This window comes from Oenanthe melanoleuca, unplaced genomic scaffold (genome assembly GCF_029582105.1).
Source record: "Oenanthe melanoleuca isolate GR-GAL-2019-014 unplaced genomic scaffold, OMel1.0 S047, whole genome shotgun sequence".
NCBI classification, from domain to species: Eukaryota; Metazoa; Chordata; class Aves; order Passeriformes; family Muscicapidae; genus Oenanthe; species Oenanthe melanoleuca.
Genome location: NW_026612696.1, coordinates 39318 through 47121, shown reverse-complemented (window position 1 = coordinate 47121; position 7804 = coordinate 39318). Strand labels below are relative to the sequence as shown.

At 45.5% G+C, this 7804-nt stretch overlaps 1 long non-coding RNA gene across 1 annotated transcript; it reads left to right on the top strand.

The window, feature by feature from the left end:
* Positions 1–3548: 3548 nt before the first annotated feature.
* LOC130266452 (uncharacterized) lies at positions 3549–6331 on the top strand. The gene is made up of 3 exons (XR_008842891.1): positions 3549–3815; positions 4951–5560; positions 6197–6331. It is a non-coding gene; the product is annotated as an uncharacterized LOC130266452 (long non-coding RNA).
* Positions 6332–7804: the final 1473 nt, after the last annotated feature.

Sequence of the window (7804 nt, the reverse complement as noted above, 5' to 3'; positions counted from 1 at the left end):
TGTATTTAGTTTACAGGGCCTGAATATGTGCTTAGTTTACAGGGCCTGAATATGTGCTTACATTGGCAGGCTCCTGTGTGTATTTAGTTTACAGGGCCTGAATATGTGCTTAAATGGGCAGGCTCCTGTGTGTATTTAGTTTACAGGGCCTGAATATGTGCTTAGTTTACAGGGCCTGAATATGTGCTTAGTTTACCGGGCCTGAATATGTGCTTAGGTTACAGGGCCTGAATATGTGCTTAGGTTACAGGGCCTGAATATGTGCTTACATGGGTAGGCTCCTGTGTGTATTTAGTTTACAGGGCCTGAATATGTGCTTAGTTTACAGGGCCTGAATATGTGCTTACATGGGCAGGCTCCTGTGTGTATTTAGTTTACAGGGCCTGGATATGTGCTTACATGGGCAGGCTCCTGTGTGTATTTAGCTTACAGGGCCTGAATATGTGCTTAGTTTACAGGGCCTGAATATGCGCTTAGTTTACAGGGCCTGAATATGTGCTTACATGGGCAGGCTCCTGTGTGTATTTAGTTTACAGGGCCTGAATATGTGCTTAGTTTACAGGGCCTGAATATGTGCTTAGTTTACAGGGCCTGAATATGTGCTTACATGGGCAGGCTCCTGTGTGTATTTAGTTTACAGGGCCTGAATATGTGCTTAGTTTACAGGGCCTGAATATGTGCTTAGTTTACAGGGCCTGAATATGTGCTTACATGGGCAGGCTCCTGTGTGTATTTAGTTTACAGGGCCTGAATATGTGCTTAGTTTACAGGGCCTGAATATGTGCTTACATGGGCAGGCTCCTGTGTGTAAGTAGTTTACAGGGCCTGAATATGTGCTTAGTTTACAGGGCCTGAATATGTGCTGACATGGGCAGGCTCCTGTGTGTATTAAGTTTACAGGCTTGAATATGTGCTTAGTTTACAGGGCCTGAATATGTGCTTAGTTTACAGGGCCTGAATATGTGCTTACATGGGCAGGCTCCTGTGTGTATTTAGTTTACAGGGCCTGAATATGTGCTTAGTTTACAGGGCCTGAATATGTGCTTACATGGACAGGCTTCTGTGTGTATTTGGTTTACAGGGCCTGAATATGTGCTTAGTTTACAGGGCCTGAATATGTGCTTACATGGGCAGGCTCCTGTGTGTATTTAGTTTACAGGGCCTGAATATGTGCTTAGTTTACAGGGCCTGAATATGTGCTTAGTTTACAGGGTCTGAATATGTGCTTACATGCGCAGGCTCCTGTGTATTTAGTTTAGAGGGCCTGAATATGTGCTTAGTTTACAGGGCCTGAATATGTGCTTACATGGGCAGGCTCCTGTGTGTATTTAGTTTTCAGGGCCTGGAGATGTGCTTACATGGGCAGGCTCCTGTGTGTATTTAGTTTACAGGGCCTGAATATGTGCTTAGTTTACAGGGCCTGAATATGTGCTGACATGGGCAGGCTCCTGTGTGTATTTAGTTTACAGGCCTGAATATGTGCTTAGTTTACAGGGCCTGAATATGTGCTTAGTTTACAGGGCCTGAATATGTGCTTACATGGGCAGGCTCCTGTGTGTATTTAGTTTACAGGGCCTGAATATGTGCTTAGTTTACAGGGCCTGAATATGTGCTTACATGGGCAGGCTCCTGTGTGTATTTGGTTTACAGGGCCTGAATATGTGCTTAGTTTACAGGGCCTGAATATGTGCTTACATGGGCAGGCTCCTGTGTGTATTTAGTTTACAGGGCCTGAATATGTGCTTAGTTTACAGGGCCTGAATATGTGCTTAGTTTACAGGGTCTGAATATGTGCTTACATGCGCAGGCTCCTGTGTGTATTTAGTTTACAGGGCCTGAATATGTGCTTAGTTTACAGGGCCTGAATATGTGCTTACATGGGCAGGCTCCTGTGTGTATTTAGTTTTCAGGGCCTGGAGATGTGCTTACATGGGCAGGCTCCTGTGTGTATTTAGTTTACAGGGCCTGAATATGTGCTTAGTTTACAGGCCTGAATATGTGCTTAGTTTACAGGCCTGAATATGTGCTTACAGTGGGCAGGCTCCTGTGTGTATTTAGTTTTCAGGGCCTGGAGATGTGCTTACATGGGCAGGCTCCTGTGTGTATTTAGTTTACAGGGCCTGAATATGTGCTTAGTTTACGGGGCCTGAATATGTGCTTAGTTTACAGGGCCTGAATATGTGCTTACATGGGTAGGCTCCTGTGTGTATTTAGTTTACAGGGCCTGAATATGTGCGTAGTTTACAGGGCTGAATATGTGCTTACATGGGCAGGCTCCTGTGTGTATTTAGTTTACAGGGCCTGAATATGTGCTTAGTTTACAGGGCCTGAATATATGCTTACTTGGGCAGGCTCCTGTGTGTGCTGAGTTCTCAGGGCCTGAGTGTGTGCTCAGTTCTCAGGGCCTCAGTGTGTGCTGAGTTCTCAGGGCCTGAGTGTGTGGTTAATTTGACAGGGCTTCTATGTGTGCTAACTTGGAGAGGGTCTGAATATGTGCTTAGTTTACAGGGCCTGAATATGTGCTTATTTTACAGGGTCTGAATATGTGCTTACATGGGTAGGCTCCTGTGTGTATTTAGTTTACAGGGCCTGAATATGTGCTTAGTTTACAGGGCCTGAATATGTGCTTAGTTTACAGGGCCTGAATATGTGCTTACTTGCACAGGCTCCTATGTGTGCTTAGTTTACAGGGCCTGAGTGTGTGCTTACTTGGGCAGGCTCCTGTGTGTGCTGAGTTCTCAGGGCCTGAGTGTGTGCTGAGTTCTCAGGGCCTGAGTGTGTGCTGAGTTCTCAGGGCCTGAGTGTGTGCTTATTTAGGCAGGCTCTTATGTGTGCTTAGTTTACAGGGCCTGTATATGTGCTTAATTAGACAGGGCTTCTATGTGTGCTAACTTGGAGAGGGTCTGAATATGTGCTTAGTTTACAGGGTCTGAATATGTGCTTAGTTTACAGGGCCTGAATGTGTGCTTAGTTTAGCGGGCCTGAATATGTGCGCTAACTTGGACCGGGCTCGCATGTGCTTGCTTTACAGGGCTTGAATATATGCTTACTTTGACAGGGCTCCTATGTGCTAACTTAGACATAGCTTTTATATGGGCTTAGTTTGGCAGGGCTTTTATGTGTTCTTCTTTGGTCAGGGCTCCTATGTGTGCTTAGTTTGACAGGACTCTGTGTTTACTTGGACAGGGCTTGTATGTGTTCACTTTACAGGGCCTGAATATGTGCTTAATTTGACAGGGCTCTTCTGTGTGTGTCCTTTGACAGGGCTCCAATGTGTGCTTCGTTTCACAGGACTCCTATACGTGCTTCCTTATACAGGTCTCCCATCCGTGCTTATTTTGACAGGGCTCGTATGTGTTTACAGAGCCTGAATATGCGCTTAATTTGATAGGGCTTCTGTGTACAGGGCTTGTATATGGTTGCTTGGGCAGGGTTTCTATGTGTTCTTACTTTGACAGGGTTCTCATGTGTGCTTAGTTTGACAGAATTCCTACGTGTGCTTACTTGGACAGGCCTCCTACGTGCTTACCGGTGGAGGTGCCCTGCCCTGGCACATAATCAGGTTTAGGTAGAACAGCTGTAAACTTTGTGTTTGATCTCTTTTCCGTGGGATTTTGGGTATTGATGTGTGGGGATATCTCCTAGCTCTCTAGTAAACACTTGTCGATGTCCTCCCATTGTGTCATAAGTCCCTGAGGCCGATATCCGTCTCTGCAGCCACAGATGCTACTGCTTTTTCCGGAATCCACTGTTCGAAGTTGAAGACCAACGGCTGCAAGACTTGTTCAAGCATCCTCTTTTGTATAGTGTTTCAAGTAAGGTTTGCCGTCAGCCAGAGAGCGTGTGACTGTTTGTCTGTCTGTCAGAGTTTGCATCCATCGCCCGCGGCTTGCATCAATCTGCGCGAGTGCGTGTGCTGACTGTTTCTAACCTTGTGTGTATGACTGTTGCCTTTCAGGTTTTCCAATTCATTTTTACATTTAGAATTAAAAATCCCCAGCCAGGGCTTTTGTTTTCCCCCTCCCGGCTGGGCTTTTTTTCCCCTCTGTCCCGGCCGGTCTGCGATTTAGGGCGCAGACTGTCCAGGGCCCGGGCTTTTCGTCAGGCAGGAGGATTTTTTCGAGGCTCTCAGGAACCGCGTTCCTGAGCAGCCCCGAGACCTGTGGCGTAAGGAAGCGGTCAAAGCGACGGTGAGTCGTTTACAAGGTGTAAGAATTGCACATGGCGGATGAGTGTTACGCCTTGGCTTCACCTTACTTGAAAAAAGTCACGAACCCCTGGGAAGGGTTCAAATAAAGTGTCGTGCTCCTGCTCGGGGCAGTTGGAGTCATTCTGTGCCTTCTTTGGGGGTGAGGAAAAAGGCTGAGGGGGGGAGGGGATGGGGACTCGGGGGCTCCCATGTCATTTGGGGGCACCCCAAGGTCCCGAGGAGAGGGAGCCACGCTGCGGTGAAGGAGCAGATGAGTGGGGAATTGGGGGGGTCTTGCCGAGTGCCCTCCCCCAGAGGGACACAAGGGTGCCAGATCCTTCACAGGGATGGCTGGGTGTAGAAGACAGGTATTTTTTATATTTATACGTTTCCTAACTATAGCTTAAATAAATGTTGTATTGGTTTTATTTGGTTAGAGAAGGGTTTTTTAATAAACTAAATATAAAATAAGTGTAATAAAAAAATAAAATTATATAAATATTAAGTATAAACAAATACAAGTAATAAATTCATATTAAATGTATAATATTAATAATGCAAATATAATGTATAATGTATGAATATAAATTATAAATATGGGAATAGAAATATTAAAATATTTTTTATAGTTTAACTATTTTATTGGTTTTATTTGGTAAAGGCAGTGATGTTACTAAATCTGTCCAGAAGTTCTGATTATTATTATTACTCATTTTCTGACAGAAAACATTCTCATTTTGCCTTTCCCACATTGTTTTCAGGTGCTGCCCCAGATGGACATCTGTAATCTCAGACAGCGATTCCCTAGGACGAAGGAGAGCCTTTGCCTCACCTGGACAGCTCAGGTTGATGCGACAGAATTGGAGCGGCCTAACAAACGTACGATCGGCCGCGTTCCGGAGCACCTCGAAACCTTTCCGTATCACGCGTTGGGATTTCTCATGACACAGCATCCCGGGCGTCCCTCTGTGCAAAGTCAAGCGGTAAAGGATTGAATAACTGACAAGCGGTGTCTGGGATTCAAATGGTTCTGTTAAAATTAAGCAAAGAACGCAATAAGAAAAATTATCATCCTTTTAATGTCTGAAATAGTTTGGAATAAAAATGCTGGGAAAAGGCATTTTTGTATTTGAATTGGTGTCACCTGGATATAACCCCACAGCGAGCAATCAGAGCAGAAATGCGAAAGCCGGGATTCTGCGACTCCTGCAGAGGACTTAATTTTCTTTTCCTCCTCTCTTTTAGGACAGGAAAAATCATTACAGTCCTCTCATCTTTGCCAAAAGACGTGGCGTTTCAGCAGCCAAAGCCAAGAGGCTTCAGCACCAGGGGTCTGCGCTGGAGGGCTCCTGGTCCTGCCCGTACTGTGGGGTAAGTCAGAGAGATGCTGGGTTCCTCTTTTCCTCCCTGCTGGGAGTGGCCGCCTAGGGAATCTGGGATCCGGGTGAAACGCCAGCTCTCCTGGCGTTCAGGGACGCAAGGTCCGAAGGACTACGTTTACCCGTGGCCTTGCAGGTCAGCAGGAGCAAGAGGAAACGGGGCACCAGAGCCGCGTCCTCCCTCGGAGGACAGAGAGTCCGGGCCAAGGCGAGACCGCCACGAGCGCTCGGACGAGCATTCCAGGGAACGGGGTGCTCGGAATTGCAGGCGCTGCCGGAACCATTGCTTTAGGTCTGCTCCGTCTGTGTCCGCGACCAGCGGGATTTGTGCTGGAGAGAGAGGTGCCGTCAAGAACAAAAGGCGGAGTAAATGCTCTCCGGGGATGCGCAGTAAAGGACCGAATAGCACGGAAGGAGAGTATTTATCAACTCTATCGCTATTTCTTCCAAAATTAGGACGGAGCAACGATGGGGGTGGTTAGGTTTGGCGCAGGCCTGTTATTCTTTGTGCAATTTTTAATTGTTGTACAATTCACCGTCCAGTATCTTTCTAAAAAAAAGCCATGGGAGTCGGGTTGTTGTACGGTTGCTGGACAGACTTACGAGCTTACTATTTTCTGTTCTTCAGGTTTGCAGTTTATTATGAGGGTGTGGGTGTAAGAAAGAGTGTGGAGCATGGAGAGTAAGAGATAAGGGGGTGAGAGAGAGAGATTAGAAATCGGAGGTAAGAGGTAAGAGAGAGCAATTTTCCATTCACAATACAATAAGTATTCTTCTATAATGAATATTCTAATTTTCCAATAACCAATCTAATACAATATACTAATTTCCTCATATTTGCACGCAATCTATAGAAACTACCAAATTACTATGTTTTATGGCTTTCTTATCTGTAACCCTTATCTTTAGACCTTTGCTGCCAGGCTTAGGACAAATGTCTGTTAGTTCTTTGGTATTTGTGGCATTTAGTATTGTCTAAACAAAGAAGGCTCAAACCTCAACCTGACTGTTTTCAGCATCTATATAAAAATAGGCTAACATCTCAATTTCATCTGTTGTTTCAGAACTACTTGCTAGGCACTTAGAAAATTTCTCTATTCCCTCCCCAAGAAAAGCCGTCAGAAATTTGGATCCAAGTTCTAACTCTTAACCTATTCACTGCAAAAATTTGCCAAAGGCGGAGGACCGGGGCGACGACTGGCCCCAGGAAAGGTTACTTATTAATACCGCGTCAGATTTCCCTCAGCGACCGTCAGCCCTGAGCGGCCGTGAGTTTGCGTTCTTCTCACCGGACAACCGGAAATAATTTCAGTATCATTAGAAATTTTAGAAAAATCCAGCTAAAATTGTCAAGTCTTCCCCCCACTCCCTTTAAGTTAACCCAGTTTTGCCCAGTTAGGAGCTACACAGAAGTGAGGCAGGGGAAAGCATCAGGGAACAGCTGTAAGTTCAAAGGCAAAAAGAGAAGACATATCGGCAAAGGGAAGCAAAGGGGAAAGGCTTCAGAAAGCATTTCTGTGGTCTAATTAATAATTATTTCTGATTGCCCGTGAGAATACGGAATCACAGTCATTCAGGCCTGACGGTCCCCTGCACGCAGCGAGAGCTCAGCACGCATCTGCAGAGGCGAGGCCAGTGCCTGAAAGAAGAAAAAAACAGAAGAAAAAGGTGACTTATTTTACTTTAAAGTTCTTTCAGGGTCTTAAAGCCCAAGAAACATTTCCTCTCGATTTCGGTCGGGTGAATATATCTGTTCCGTATCGTTGGTAATTTTAAAAACTGCTGTTGTTTCTGCTTGTTCGGTTAGATATATTAGTAAAAGGGCTGTTATTCCTACCCCCATATCTCTGCCTCAGAGTCCTTGACTCAAACGTTTATAATACTTGGGGGGAGTGGAATTCAGGTCTCTGTATCAAAGGAAAACTTCTGCCTTGATTGGCAGACACCCGTCCTTCAAACCAGGACACAAGCGATGTGGGTTTCATTTCAGAGAGAAATAGAGCCCTGTTTGTGTCCAGGGCCCTGTGCCTGAAAATTGGCTTATTTGAGTTAAAATTCCAAACAGTGCAGGCTCTCTCGCAGATGCATACTGGCACCACGTAGAATCCTGGCTGTTCTTTGAGTGCCAAAAGCCTCAATAGACAATAGACATTACCATACAGGTTAAGTGAGTTTCATTTCAGAGAGAGCTAGAGCCCTGTTTGTGCCTGAGACCGGGCTCTGTCTGCTTAAAGTA